This window comes from Haliotis cracherodii, unplaced genomic scaffold (assembly GCF_022045235.1).
Source record: "Haliotis cracherodii isolate W230 unplaced genomic scaffold, xgHalCrac1.p SCAF_19, whole genome shotgun sequence".
Taxonomy (NCBI): Eukaryota; Metazoa; Mollusca; class Gastropoda; order Lepetellida; family Haliotidae; genus Haliotis; species Haliotis cracherodii.
The window spans coordinates 14543653-14560882 of record NW_027266274.1 but is presented as its reverse complement, the minus strand read 5'-3'; positions in this window follow the sequence as shown (position 1 = coordinate 14560882).

Sequence of the window (17230 nt, the reverse complement as noted above, 5' to 3'; positions counted from 1 at the left end):
ATATTTAAAAAAGAACTTTTGGAAGCATTTAACATTGATATTGATAGTGATGAATCATCCCACATAAACTCTGCAGTTCTTGTCGGTCTTGTCTACACCGGATTCGTAATAATATGAAGAAAAGGCGTTACTCATTCTCCTGTGGGTCAAACATCCAACCAACTGAATTCTTTCCTCATTCTGGTATATGCAATATATGTTTTGCATCTTTTTCTCCTGCTGAAAATGGAAAAACTGACAGTGACAAAATCTTGCAGCTCTTTCAGTCTCTTCCTTTGGATGAAAAGAATGTTTGTCTGTCACAATTAATTAAATGTGTCAAAGATGAGACAAACTGAATCAGAGATTAAAAGTTTCCAAGATAAACACCCATATAACAGTATGAAGGACATTGAACATTTCGACCTCTCCTGTTACCAAAAAGAGTTCAGTAATATAGTAACAAACATTTTGTGTGCCATTTCTGGGAAAAGTGTTACTGAAATATGTAAAAAGCAACTGGCAGAGCTTGTATGCATTTTGGAGTCCATTTATAGATTGTGTGACAGCAGTTTCATTGGAACTTGGTCTCTCATGCAAAACATAGTTACCTTTTCCTCAACTAGAAGCAAGGTTGCTTGTAATATTCTTGGAACTGCCACACCTGGTGGTAAATACTCCACTGTAACTAAGTAAAGTACAGATTCATTTTGGGTTGAGTCCCATGCACGATTCGAACCCACACTGCCAGAGTGAGGCACCAAATCGCCAAAACATCAAGTCAGCGATCTAACCCAATCAGCCATCGAGGCTTCCACAAAAAATTGAAGTCTGACAACTGGTAGTCTAGATCACATACTTTGTGTACCCCTCTGACAAGTGTAAAGTGGCATGGTGCCTCACTCTGGCAGTGTTGGTTCGAAACCTGCATAGGACACAACCCAAGATGAATCTGTAGTTTTTTTCTAAATAGCATTGTGTGTTCGGAGCATAAACATTGATCGCATTCGGAGCCGAAGGAACTGTACTGATATGCAGTTGGCAGTATTGACCATAAGTAAGGTTGCTTTGATTTAATGTCAGTTTGAAGTTTTTCATTGGATTACAAAGTTGAAACTCTGCAAGTATATACTGTAAGTAATGTAATTCATGTTCATTTTTCTATTGTGAAAGCATTTGTTGTTGTTAATATTATAATTATTATTATAATTACAGTTATTATTATTATCCCCCAAACAGAGTTTGTCCGTCTTTCCACTTCTTAAAGGGGACAATTATTTAAAAACTATTTAAGTTAGAAAACTAAAGCGATCATATAGTGCCTATCTATTCTTAAGTCTTGATAGGACTCTGGGTTTTTTAGAGTTTATATTCACTACTTTATGAACAAACTAAATTCTAATGTGCCCCTTGGAGGGGGTGGGGGTTGGGTGTTGGGTAGTGATAACTCTGTTTCTTGTTATTATTGCCAATTATCAGAGAATTCTCAAACAGGTCCCACTGAATGAACATTCTTCCCCAATGAAGTACCGGTATTTATTTTATTTTCCGCAATTAGGCAATGTCCATGTCCATGAGGGCCATATTCTTATACGTCTAGGTCAAGTGAGTTTTTATGTTATTGACTTTGGCCAAACGCCAATAACGGTTATATGCTCAAGCAGGCTAGAGGTACAATAATATCACAAATTGCAATGCAGTGGGATTTTGGCCTGACAAGCAATTTTTCCTGAGAAAAATATGTTACATATTTGGAATTTTGAATCTTCGTCAGGGGTGACTGATGCTTCATGACTTCAGACAATCTAATCCTTTTTATATTTGTATAAGTTGCCATGTTTCATAATAAATATCAGTAAGCATATTCAAATGCATGTTTATCATTTATATATTCTTCTGTTTATAGGACCACCAGGCTCTCCTGTCTAAGAAGTTGTATCAGTGTGTTCATTTGAGCATCAGACCATGATTATATTAAGCTTAATAGATACCGTTATGAGTGCAACCAGATTTCATCTGGTGCAGCAAAATGATGTGATGCGATCATGTGTGTCATTTCACACAACGTACCAGTGTGTTCGTTTGTGCATCGGACCATGATTATATTATGCCGTTACGAGTGCAACCACATTTCAACTGGTGCAGCAATGATTTTATGTCAACATGCACATAGTGCATACTAAATATATACACACCGCCAAAAGAAATGCGAAACAGAGAAGTATGTTCATTAAGAAGAGATGTTTCCAATGTGTACCACTCAATGACAAAACTAACAATCAGTCAAGTGTTACCACAGTGTCTTTATTCTTCTCACGATATGCTGCAGTTAATTTCCAAATTTAACAGGCTTATACTGCACCAGACAAATGGTGCATCTTGAGTCATGGATCTAAGACGTAACATGTGATGCGATCATGTGTGTCGTTTCACACAACGTACCAGTGTGTTCGTTTGTGCATCGGACCATGATTATATTATGCTTAATAGATACCGTTATGAGCGCAGCCAGATTTCATATAGAAGAAGAGATGTTTCCAATGTGTACCACTTAATGACAAAACTAACAATCAGTCATGTGTCAACACAGTGTCTTTATTCTTCTCACGATATGCTGCAGGTGATTTCCAATTTAACAGGCTTATACTGCACTAGCACGTCGCGAGTGCAATAATCTTGGACGCGACGTTAAACCCCATTTCACCTCACCTATACTGCACTAGACAAACGGTGCATCTCGAGTCATGGATCTATGACGTCACATGTGATGCGTTCATGTGCGTTGTTTCACACAACATACAAGTGTGCATTGGACCAATGTAATGTCTCTTGAATATGTGTAATACTTCATATATTAACCATCATGGATGGTCATCCCATTTCTTTTGGCAGTGAGTATAACTCCTTAATTGAAGCACTAATATTGCTGTGATATATAAATTGAGTAGGTTAGAGGTACTTGTTTGTAGTTGACATTAACATATTACATATATGTACATGTGCATAAAAATAGAACTTACTAGGAATATACTGTTGAAGTCAGTGATGTTTGGGGCAAACAAGCAAAAAATGATTTCAACAGAACGAAACAAACGCAACATATATTTAGGTATGAGGAACTTTAATTTTTTTTCTTATTTGAATTTGATGTGGATTGCAACAAAACTGGGCAAGGCATGCTCGGACGACAGAAGTGACAGAAATGCATCTTAAATATTCTTCAGCAACTAAAGATAACTTGAATGACAGTTTTTGACTGTATATACTATAACTTTCAATGTTGTGTTATCAAGATGAGAAACAAGATAGACACAATTTTTATGGATAACAACTTCTTTAATACTGTGAAAAGCGACCTTTCGGTATAGATCCTTATACCGCTTTTCACAGTATTAAAGAAGTTGTTATCCATAAAAATTGTGTCTATCTTGTCATCCGTCAACTTCTAAGTAATGCCTTTTAAACAATTTAAGATGAGAAACGGTTTGTTTTTACCAGTTGTTGTGCTAACCATACATCATGCTTGTCATAAGAGGCGTTTAGGAATCAGGTGGTTACATTCGCTGACTTGACTGATACATGTCATCGTATCCCAATTGCGTAGAGAGGTGCTCTTGATGTCAATCACTGGATTGTCAGGTCCAGACTCGATAAATTTACAGACCGACACATCGTATAGATGAAATATTGCTGATTGCGGTGTTGAGCAACAAGCAAACAAAATTCCTATCACAAGTATTACTTGGCCCCTATATCATGATTTAGCTACTTGAAGCCATATTTTTCTTATTGTAATTCAGGCAAACTGCTGTGTAATGCTATATTATACTCAATATTTCAAATATTTTCATTGTTGCCAGTCCTATGAAATCAATAAATGATGAATTATTAATTAACATTATTCTGTTTTTTGTTTATCATTATGAAGTCAGTGAAGTTGTTGGAAACTGTTCATTATGCAAATAGGTTGGCCTCCAGTTCAGTCCTTGGTACAATCTCTTCAATAAGTCTCATCCCCTCCTCAAATCTTGTCTTTCTTTAATACACTGTGTATGTACATCATGCCATTCATACAATTTGCATACAAAAGGAAGTATTTAATGCCTGACGCAGCACAGCGGTACTCCTGCCATACGTCAGCCTGTAAAGAAATCTCTGCAAGACGTCGAATGCGATCCAAACTTTATCATGAGCATGTGGTTATAAATCACAATCAAATGGTTGGTTGGTTGGTTTAACGCCGCACTCAGTTAGGAATGGATGTACCCCCCTTCGTTTAATTGTTTGTTTGTTTGTTTGTTGTTTAACACCGCACACAGCAATATTCCTGCTATATGACGGCGATCTGTAAAATAATCTAGTCTAGACCAGACAATCCAGTGATTGACATCATCAGCATCGATAAACGCGATTAGGATTGATATGAGCATCGTTCCACGCAATTGGGCATGGGACGGCTGTCTGTAAAATAATCGAGTCTGGACCAGACAATCCAGTGATTGACATCATGAGCATCGACCCACGCAATAAGGATCGATGGCATGTATCAACAAAGTCAGCGAGCCAGACCACCCGATCCCGTTAGCCGCCTTTTTACGAGAGGAATAGTCGCCTTTTACGGCAAGTTTGGGTTGCTAAAGACCTATTCTACCCCGGAATCTTCACATTCGTTTAAATCTAGCCAGGATTGATTTCCTGTATGTCAAATTTAACTCTATCAAAAATTATCCATATTTCAGACAGATCTACGAGAGTCCTGTTGAATCAACATTTTCTGACTAAACTGTTCCAGCTCTGCCGACATGGTATGTTATCTGTGCAGTTGGTATGGAATATATAATTATATACAAGGCATAAATAGTTTGGGTTATAAGTAAAATTTACACATGAGAATAATATCTGGTGCAAATATCAAACGTTAACGTCAGAGAAAAATCAATCTTGACAGTCCGTCGAAACCGATTCCATTTAGCCTTAAGTGAAAAGAGTAGTGAAAATTGCATCAGGTCTATTGATGTTTTATCGCAAATTTCATAGATTTTTAACAAGTTTGTTATCACATGAATGGTTAGTTTTTGGTTTTTGGTTTAACGCCGCACTCAGCAATATTCCAGCTATATGACGGCGGTCTGTAAATAATCGAGTCTGGACCCGACAATCTAGTGATTAATATCATAAGCATCGATCCACGCAATTAGGATCGATGACATGCATCAACCAAGTCAGTGAGCCTGACCACCCGATCCGGTTAGTCGCCTTTTACGACAAGCATAGTCGCCTCTTCCGGCAAGCATGAGTTGCTGAAGACCTATTCTACCCGAATGGATTCGAGGGGAGGTCGTCTTGTCAACAGTCTATTTTGAGACATATCAGCAAAGTTTAATTAATGCGAACAAAGACCACTAGCATTTTTCACATATATTTTCTGGCATTAATTCCAAGATTTACAGTATATGAATGGTTCGCAGAAATCGACTACTTATTTGTTACATTTTACAACATTCTTGAGTATTAGTGTTTTGTATTAGACAGAATGCCACCCACACTGAGAGGCAGACAAGGCAGAAGCCAGGACCCAGACTACTGGCCACAGAGACTCTCTCTGAGAGATCCACAACAAGACAGATGGAGTGAAACACAACTGTTTGACGTGGACATACTTGAAACAAAAGTTGAAAAGAGGGTTATTCGCAACAGGGTACACTACATTGGATGGTCCTCCAAACATGATCAGTGGGTTGACGAACCGAACATAGTTACTCGATCGTCCCTCAGAAGCTCAGGGCCACGGATAGCCATACTATACTGACTGTACTGATTACATTAAAAAAAGAGAAGGGAGGACACCTCCGCTGATCGAAAACCGAACAATGTTTCCATCCCAAAACAGTCCGATGTATTTCGTTTTACAACTGACTAGTAGTTTGTCAAATATAACTTTAACAAGATTTTGCACCCGAAAAATCATTTACCTTGTACATAGTTTAATCACAATTTCGTCTCAAAAAGTAAACGGCGAACAACGAACATTGAGACGCCCGGAAGTTGTACTCGGGAAATATTATTGAACTCTGGTCTAGATAAGGGCACAAATGTCATGATGTCTTCAGCATGATTAATCTTTGGTTGGGGAAATACAGCAATACATCAATTTATAGGGTTATGGGTTATTGTAGATTCATAATAAAATATTTATACATATATGTGTATATATATATTCCACTTCATTAAAATAGATAAAATATTACTTGCATAGTTGCATAGTTAAATTTTTCCCACCTTGGTGTTCATGTTTAATGCAGCCATCAAGAAGTGTTAAATGTGTATGAATTGCACTAGTGTACTATTCTACTCTTAATTTAGAAGCTCGTCATCTGTTGTACCCAATTACTATATCATGGAATTGAGATCACTGTGTACACAGGCCTACAGATTGCCAATAACAAGAAGCTATTCATGGCCCAGTGACTGTAAATATGACAGCTTCACATGTTTTGACTATTACTTGCATCATCATATCACAACACAACAGACTTATGATACATAAATGAGATATTTTATTAACTGCAAAACAATTAACTCATCAATATCACATCACACAATGTGAATTCATGTAAATTAGGGATGATGTAAATCACAGATACAAAAGCATCAATCTAAAAGTAAACTGTTATTACTTTAAAAAAGTATGCAGAAATTCATTATTAAACAAATATTAACTCTCAATAATTTTCCTTATTATCAATCCATCAATAAGATTATTTATATTGCATGCCTGAAACTTTTGTATACCTTCACAGGGCCACGGATAGCCACACTATACCTATAGTCAGTATAGGCCTAATAATAATTTCACCCCTAGATCCAATTATATCTCGCATCACAAATAGTGAAAATAAATGTTCAATCTGTAAAAACAATTTGGCAGATAACATAGATATCTCGTCAAGTAGGAGAATGTCGGTGTTAATTATGTTATCTTCATACCGCCTGCAGTCGTCATCATACAAAACAAGATGTGTGACACAACTGATCATCTGAATATCTTCCATCCAAAATTCCCCGCGAAACGATGAATTTTAACACCCGGCAAAAGCGATGCCGCCAAACCCGTTGATGCACAAAGTTGAACGGTCTTTCCCTCGTTTCCTAGTACAGATGCAATTTTCCTCAGCTCTTGACTTTTGTCTGTCCCTGCCTGGCTTAAAATAAGGAAATTATGCCCAGAAACAGCCGCATTTATGATTGAGTCGCTTGGTTGTGTCGCCATTGTTTTCGCATGTTTTAGTGAGTAACATACGGAGCGAGTAGCACTTCCGGGTGTCTCGGTGTTCGTAACGACAACATTGAACTTCCACATTAATTATAAGTCAAGGAAAAATAAATGTAGCAATAATTTGAGATTTAACATGAAGCTTAAAACACTTTTGTTTTAACCTAGCTTTTGTAAAAAAAAATTATCAACACGGAAATGACTGAAATAGCGGTTGCAGCATAGAGGGGTAGAAAATTGTTCGTTTTTCGATCAGCGGAGGTGTCCTAGCTCCCTTCTCTTTTTTAAATGTAATCAGTACAGTCAGTATAGTATGGCTATCCGTGGCCCTGTGCTCAGAAGCAACACACCCAATGATATGTTTACGTTTCAGGTCCGCACTTGTATGAGGGATCAGTTAATTTGTTAAAGGGGCATAGTTTCGTTGGTTGCTGTTACCATCCCCCTCTCTTCCCCATCGTAAGCACAAGAAATTATCAGTCTGGCTAGAAAGGTGAGATCATGGAAGGACTCTACTCCAGGTGAGGAGTTCAATTTTCTAGAAGTACATAGCCCTGTCATTCTCTTTGGCGATCACTGGTGGTTCCGCATTGCTAATGAAGCGGAGGTTTTCATTTATATCAAAAGTTAAACTGTGAAATTCCGTTTATATGAAAGAAAACCAAGAGAGGAATATGACATGAATACGAGAAAGAAACTTGTCCACATAGGGTATATGTTCAGACTGCAATTTGTAAGGGAAAAAGGCAACATGCAGGATATTCATGTGTTGAGGTACAGTTTGAAACATTAAATTCCACTTGTCCTTTTGAAGGTTTGTGTGTATGATAGTTTCATACAGATTTCCCAGAATGAGACAATGATTATTTGTTTGGTCTAGATTTTTTACAGTTTTTAATGGCTGACAATGATGTTTCATGAAAAGTGATGTCAAAGTGACAAAATCTTTTTTATTGAAAGAATTTAAGAGAATCACTCGAGATGTTAATACATTTTCAACTGAAGTATGCGCATTGATTTTCGTGTCAATCTGTGATAAGCATCATATTGAATTCCATTTTGTTATAACTGAGAAGGTGTTACCCACATTGTAGTCATATGTCAATAAGCTTATTTCCAATCATGATAAAACTAACAGAAAGTGAGGTAAACAATATCAACGTCTACTGGAAGTTTGGGACAGTGAACATTATTATATTAAGATTTTTGTTACTATAATTTGTCTTCCAAACATGCACACAAAGTTTTAAAAAATGCGAAAAGCATAAGAAAATCTTTGATGTGTAGATATAAATCTGCTTTCAAAAAGGCAAAACATGTGCAGTAGCAGAAAATGGTTTTGAAGAAAAAAAGAATGAATTAAATGCATTTCTATTGGAAAGACGAACAAATAAGTCAGTCCGGCCATTTAGAGTGCTGTCCTCCAATGCTTGTCTGTCAAGGTCACAGCTGTGTAAAAGAAACTAAATATTGTTAACTGAGTGTAAACAATTTTTAGAATTCATGGGTAGGTATGAGATGGAGGCATTGTTTTTACAAGTCAAAAAGTCGGAAGGCAGTCTAATATCTTTGTCTTTGTAAGATGGTGTTCCAAAGGAAGATGGTCCCCTTTTTATATGGATGGGTTAATAATTGTAAAGGATTCTGGTAATATTTCTAACAAGGCCTATCATGAGTTACCACTTTACCAAGATCACACAGCAATTAAGAGCAGGAAGAGCACAATGCCAACACAAACATAGTCAGTACACCCAATTTGTGTGAGGAGTACAGCAGTTTCTGAAGGATAGACTCACAAGGCGTATCTCTCAGTAACTCACAATAGGGAAAGGTAGTGAGTGAGTATGGTTTTACGCCGCTTTTAGCGATATTCCGGCAATATCACGTCGGGAGACACCAGAAATGGGCTTCCCACATTGTACCCAAGTTGAGGGAAAGTCCCGTGAAGATCCGGGCTAGAATAGGTCTTCAGCAACCCATGCTTGCCGTACAAGGCGGGTTCGGGTGGTCAGGCTCGCTGACTTTATTCATGCATGTCATCGATCCCAATTGCGTGGATCGATGTTCATGATGTAAATCTCTGGATTGTCTGGTCCAGACTCGATTATTTACAGACCGCCGTCATATAGCTGGAATATTGAGTTCGGCGTAAAACAACAACCAAACCAAAACCAAAGGTAGCTTAATTTTTGATACCGAAAATGTCAATGTGAAACTCCAGGTGATGCCACTGATCTTGGTAGGCGCAAGAAACTTGTCAATTTTGGCTTCACTATACTAGATGATGAGCAATGTGTCTCAGTGAAGGGTTATTACTTACTTGCAATGTTTTCAGCTAATGAAAGTTATGAAATACATTTATGTACAAGATGTTAGATTTCACGTCACATACTACTTGGTGGAGATCTGAAGTTTTTGACTATGGTCTCTGGTATAGCCTCTTGTGCTTCAACATTCTCCTGTGTTGGGTGTAAATGCCCTGCTGCAGACAGGTATGATGTGAAAAAGAGCTGGTCAGTTACTGATGTAAGTCAGGGGGCAAGGACTGTGGAAGAAAGTTCAGCTATGGCTAACAGAAAGGGTAAGAGGTACAGCTGTGTTATACCGCCGTTGTTTGACTTCATTCCACTTGTAAGAATAGCGCCGGATATAGTGAAGACCCGGGGTAGGACAGGTCTTCAGCAACCCATGCTTGCCGTAAAAGGTGACTATGCTTGTCGTAAAAGGCGACTAACGGGATCGGGTCGTCAGGCTCGCTGAGGCTTTATCCAGAGCAATGTCCGACAAAGTCATATGTATAGATAGTTGATAAAAGCTGATATAGACCATACTTGTGTACCTTTGACATGGGCCATGAATACCAAAAAAATATAAATATATAACCTGAGCAAATTCAGCAACCGTGAAAGGCGACTATGCTTGTCGTCAGAGGCGACTGATAGGATTGGGTGGTCAGGCTCGCTGACTTGGTTGATATATGTCATCGTATCCCAATTGCGTGGAACGATGCTCATGGTGTCAATCACTGGATTGTCTGGTCCAGACTCGATTATTTACAGACCGCCGTCATAAAGCTGGAGTATTGCTGAGTGCGGTCTTTAAAAACAAACTAACACACAAATCCTTTGCTGTAACCAGGGACATACAGAAGGTCTTCTTCCAAAATAAGTGTTCAGTGTTGCAGAAGAGATAGTTGAGTACTGACGTAAGATCAGACGAACGAAGACCCATAACAGAATCTCACACTGTCAACATGAGATGCATATGAGAGCAGGTCATGCAAACAAGTGGACGACAGCAAAGACATGTTCATGATGTAAATCACTGGATTGTCTGGTCCAGACTCGATTATTTTACAGACCGCCGTCATATAGCTGGAATATTGCGGAGTGCGGCGTTAAACAACAAACAAACAAACATAAATTGTACATGGTCGGATTTGATATGTTGGTATAATCAAGTATATATTGGAGTCAGAATTGTAATGATATTTTATGAGCGCTTCGATCAGTGGTATCGGATACTTGACTTGAAGACATTAAAAACAGAATCAAATTAGATAAAATTGTTTGCTGTGGTTACAAAATTTGTTTTTATACATATATTAATAAAATATGAAGTGATTCTTGATCAAACAGTATGTTTATCAAATAGTTACATTTTAAGCGAAATTAATATTGAGTGTAACTGTCATAGGGAATAAATTTTCTATTTTACTCTATAGCTGGAATATTGCTGAATGTGGCTTTAAACAACAAACGAAACTATATGTTATATTGCAGTGTATTCTATTGTTAAACAATTATTGTAACTGTATAACATTGTTTCTGTTGATATTCGGCTGAAGCTCATTGCATTGTATGTGGACAATTGGACAATAAATGTAGTATTATTTAGTAATGTAGTATTATTTAAGTTACTATTTTTGGATGTGATTGTGATGTGGAAACTTCCGGAAGAGTTTAGAGCGTTTTGTGATGTTCAGGTGACACTGGACTGGTCAGACACTGTGTAGAATATTCAGGAAGCGAGTTCGACTGAATATAAGAGCGTGCCTATCACCAGCTTTCGTGTGAAGATCACTCATCACCTCTGATTCCCTGCCAAGGCCTTTCTCGGAAGTTTGACCACTGTCGCTGCTGGTTGCATATATTATTACTTCTGAATTTCGCTATCACCACTGTTATTGTATTTGATGCTGGCCAGTGCCATCATCTTCTATACTGCCATTGAATATTGTACTACCACTCTATTGTGTACTGTCTTTGTAATTTCTGTGCAGTAATTTGTATCGATTTGTAAACCTAGTGAATTTTGTAATACATTTGTTGATTGTATACCTCTTGTTGTGTTGGTTGTTTGTAGGTCTCACACTTAGTTCTTTTAAGGGTTTTTTTAATCTAAGGCTTAACTGGTACACTGTCGCCAGTGACTGAAGGGATGATATAAATCCTGCCGGGGTCCATGTCCCCCAGTATGGTGATCTCCCTTCAGTTGCTGACGATTTCTAGCCCATTTTTATGTTGTGGTGTTCATTCATGCTTACTGCCTTTTAATATTCTCAACTAGTTTTAAATCAAGTCTGTGATATTCTAGTTATTCTACTGTCCTTCGTTGACAGCTTTTTATTCAGTTTAAATATATGTATCATAAATGTATCATAAATGTAACTTCTCGTCACAATATGGCTGAAATATTGCCCATGTGACGTTAAATAATAACTCACTCACTCACACTTTTCCGTACAGGTTTATTGGTTAACAGTTTTTTAAGTGGGATTCGACGCGTGACACCTATCTCAGTTGTGTGATGTGAAAGAGGAAATTGAACGATGTTACTCTTTCGCAACTGAGTGGCAGTCAATGGACATACTTGGTGTTGATGGTATCGAGATGATAGTTAAATCTGAAGTGACTTTGAGTTACATTCTCAAAATGAACATGATACTAATAGCCCGGCAGAATGTTTTGTTCACATAATTGTTTTAGCATGATTTCATTCCTTCATACACAACATATGAATAAAATATCGGATACCACTTTGAGACCCTTCAGGGTTCAGAAATAAAGTGTTTGGGTTTGTTTTTTCAAATTGGCCCCATTTGATATTCGGCTGCAGTTTTGTAGTCTCAAAGAAACATATTATGATAATTTCAGTTTGTTTGTTTGTTGTTTAACGTCGGACTCAGCAAGATTCAACCTACATAATCGAGTCGAGTGTAAATAATCTAGACAATCCAGTGATTGATATCATGAGCATCGATCCACCCTACTGGGATACGATGACATACATCAACGAAGTCAGCGATCATAACCGCTCGATCCCGTTAGGCGCCTCTTACGACAAGCGTAGTCACCATGGTAGAAGGGCTTTGAAGTGATAAAACATAGGCCATTACGAATTTGAAACCCCTTTGGCCAAACAAAATGTATTAATATCAATTTAGTATTGAATTGTAAATTATCAAAGTATTACAGATTAAAAATAGTTGAAATTTCCAATATGAAGTTGATTAAAACTACTTTTATTCTTATTAAGAAACAAAATTCGTAAACATATGTAAGATTTGTTTGTTTGTTTGTTTTTTAACGCCGCACCCTGCAATATTCCAGCTATATGACGGCGGTCTGTAAAAAAAAATCAAGTATGGACCAGACAATCCAGTGATATAATAGCTGTAATATATAATTGGTTGGTTGGTTTGCTGTTTAACGCCGCACTCAGCAATGTCCCAGCTATATGACGGTGGTCTGTAAGTGATTGATATCATGAGCATCGATCCACGCAATTGGGATACGAAGACATGCATCAATCAAGTCACAGAGCCTGACCACCCGATCCCGTTAGTCGCCTTTTACGACAAGAATAGTCGCCTTGTACGGCAAGCATGGGTTGCTGAAGACTTGTTCTAACCCGGATTTTCACGAGTCTAAGAGAAGATGTTAAATATACACTCAATAAAGGTAGGGGTCAGAAACATAAATGTTCTGATCGGTCGTCAGAAGCAAGAACAGCTTTGATAAATGACTGCCAGAGATAGATCTAGAACAGATTCAGAACCAAAACCTAACGCCCCAACACACCTGAAACATTGCAATTCTTCCGTGCACATGGTTAGAGAGTCATTCTTCATTTTTAATCTTCAGTGATCCACAGTAACATGTAAGCATTATACTCTTGCTTTAATGCAGTGTTTGTGATCGGAATGAATTGGTAATTCGTCGTCTACAACGTGATGAACACAGCGAGGGGTAGCCATTATGTTCAAGGTTTCTCAATCTGTGACAAACGTAAGACAAAATGACGAACTAGGGGTGGGTCTGTGATGATATGATGTAGGATCACTGACTGCCAAAACGCCACTGCATATCATGTGTGGATGTGTTTGTTGTTTAACGCCGCACTCCGCAATATTCCAACAATGTGACGGCGGTCTGTAAATAATCTAGTCTGAACCAAACGATCCAGTGATTGACGTCATGAGCATCGATCTACGCATTTGGGATACGATAACATTCAACCACATCAGCAAGTCTGACTGACCACCCAATCCTTTTAGTCGCCTCCTACGACAAGCATTAGTTGCGGAAAACGAATATCAATCCGGAATCTTCACGGGACTCTTTGTCCATGGAACGGTCACTGGACCGTACTACCGAGACAACAAACTGGAACCAATAGTTGTGTCGTTTGCAATCATTCATCAGCAAAACATCCCCAGATGGCCAGCCATGAGCTCCCTACCTTTCACCTAGATTCACCGGCTAAAGAATGCCATGTGACGTCAGCCTAGCAACATGGTTGCTTGGGTCATCGAGTGAGCATAAGTTCCTCTCAGCGATCTATCATCTCAACGGGAAGTGTATCAACAAGGATATTGATATTCTCAAATAAATCATTTATCATGACATTAAATAATGATGGGCTGATCACACTTCCTTGAGGGGTTCCTGTATCTAACACGTAAATATAAAGAAGTACCAATGCGTACTTCCAATCAAGCATACGTCCTTAAACTCCCAATTGAAACATCAAAGTTTGCAGATGACGGAGCGTTGTGGAAACGGTCCAGTTATTTTGACACTGTCTTCAAAGGCATTCAGCAATCACTCCATCTTGTACAGAATTGGTGTGCACATTGGGGTTTTAAAATTTCAGCTGCTAAATCTTCTGCAATCATTTTAACTCGGAAGAAGATTCCTCTTAATTAAAAATTTGTCTTGTGTGGTTCTGATTTGGAGTTTGTGGATAATGTCAAGTTTTTAGGTCTCTGGTTTGATTAGAGGCTTACCTGGAAACCACATATGAAATTTCTGATTCAGAAGTGCACTAAAGTCCTGAACCTTTTGAGAAGTATTTCCAGAACCAAATGGGGTGCAGCCAGGAAGTGTTCATTAATGGTAAATAAAGCCTTCATTAGATATCGACTTGATACCGGTTGTCTAGCCTATGGATCTGCATGTGCTACAGAAAAAGCAAGACTTGATGTTGTTCAGTCGAAAGCCCTTTGGCTTTACAAGTTGATTCAGGTGAAACGCCTTTAGATCTCAGGCGTGAACTGTTAGACGTTAAAATTGAAATCTTTTGGGAGTAAACACTCAACGTCAACCGTGTTGAATGATTGTTGAATATTTTCATGACTCTTGGAAAATTGGTATGGGTCCTTTTGGGATTCGTTCTCAGAGAACTGCTTTTCAACATAATGTCCGTGATGTTGACCTAGTTGATATTACTACTCTGCCTGAAAAGCCGCCGTGGTTGCTTGAACCTCCTTCAGTTTATCTTGATGTAATAGCACAAGTAAGTAAATCTGTGCCAGTACCTCGTGTTAAAGCCACAGCTGAAGAACATATCCGTAGTTTACAGTGGATAAATGCAATGCAAATCTACTCTGATTGACCTAAGTGCCCAGTGTCTGGTCGTGTTGGTGCTGGTGTCTACATTGTTGATGAAAAACGAGACATTTCTATAAGATTGGGTTATTACTTGTCAGTACTTTCTGCTGAACTTAGTGCTATCATTGAAGCATTGCGTTTGATTTATTTTTTTAGGCATGAGTCTGCGGTCATTTTTAGTGACTCTGTCAGTGCTTTACAAGCAATTCGGGTAGGTTCTTCCCCAGCGAGACAAGACATTATTCTCGACCTTTTTAGTGAACAAAGTAATGATATTTTAGATGTTGAATTATCATGGATACCTGCTCATGTTGGACTACATGGAATGAAAAGGCTGATTAATTAGCTGAAGATGCTTTGACGAGTCAGAACAAGATGATACAATATAAGCTTCCCCTGCAGAATTAGGCACAATCAGTAAGATCCATGTTAAAACTAACTGGCAACAGAGATGGCATCTTCCTTCAAAGGACGTCATCTCTTTTTTAAACACATTCCAAATATCTCGAAACAATCGGAGAAAGGAGATTCTATTAACCAGACTTCGTTGGCATTGTGGTTTTGGAGCTTATCTCATTATTATTAATACAATTTTCTGCACAGTTTACAGTGTGTAATCAGCTTGACAATGTGCCTCATTATTTACTTAATTGCCAAAAATATGTCAATCAGCGTAAGGCAATGGTGGAGTCTCTAACAGTTCTCAATACTGGCCTGTCATTGGCTGGACTTTTCTGTTCTCAAAATATCGTTCGCCATGACGTTCAGAATGTCATTTTTGCTTATATTAAAGCAGCGTGTGGCAGTTTCACTACTATGTGAACTATATAGGTAGTTAGCAAACATTTAATATGGGCAAGGTGTAAATGGGGCCCAGTTGCCCGAACATCCATATAACTTTTTAATAATCAACGGGCAGTGTCGTTGAATAAGCCACGGGATGTTATGTTAAAGAGTTTTCAGTATTTGTTCATGGAATTTGTTCCCGCAGTACATAATCATGTGTAGCACAGCTGTATATTTATGAAGCGGGTGATCTCTTCACGAGAAAAAAACAAACTCAGCTGTTAAATCAGCAGTACAGTACTGTGGGACCTCAGATGCAAAGTGAGTTTTGAAAACTGCTTTTAGCTACCTGACTATACTGAACAACAACAGTTCCTGTGACATTGAATAAGATTTGAGGCAAAGTTTTTACCAAATCTGAAACAATTTCGGTTTGCGACATATAAAAGACTCCGGAAAGTGTTCAAATGGTTTAATTTGCCATACTGACTTCAGAAAATGCGTGATTTCATTTAAAAAAAAATGAACATGACAAAATGTCAATTTACAAATCAATAGCGTGTGTCTCCATCTCTGGTTGCGATGCAAGCAACACATCTGTGTCTCATGGAATGGACCAGGCGTCGCTCAAAGTCCTGTGGGATATCTGTCCATATCTGCTGGAGCATGTTCGAAGTTACACACAAAAGGCTCCTTCTCTCTAAGACATAACTCAGTCTTGTTAAGTAATTTTCAGTAGAGAAAACTTGTCCCTATTGCAGACAAGATGCAACAAGTAAATAACATGGTTTAAGGGCCGTAAACATGTAAAAGAAATAATTGACGGGACCAATTTTCGAACTCAGTCCAGACAAGCATCTCTTCAATGCAAACTTTCATTTAAGTAAGTTCAGTGGTTTCTTAGAAATCTTGTCCCAATTTCACGCAGTATGCACTAAGTTAAAAAGTACGGAGCAAGGACAATAAATCTGTAAAAAAATGAATTTGAGACACTCAAATAAGATTATGACCATTAACAGAGAAGTGGAAGTATGTGCACAAACTCCGTTCCTGTATCCCCGTGCCGTTAAAGGCGATCATGCTTGTCGTAAAAGGCGACTAACGGGATCGGGTTGTCAAGCTCGCTGACTTGGTTGATGCATGTTATTGATCCCAATTGCGTGGATCTATGCTCATGATGTCAATCACTGGATTGTCTGGTCCAGACTCGATTATTTTACAGACTGCAGTCATATAGCTGGAATATTGCTGAGTGCGGCGTTAAACAACAAGCCAACCCAACCAAACCTGTATCCCC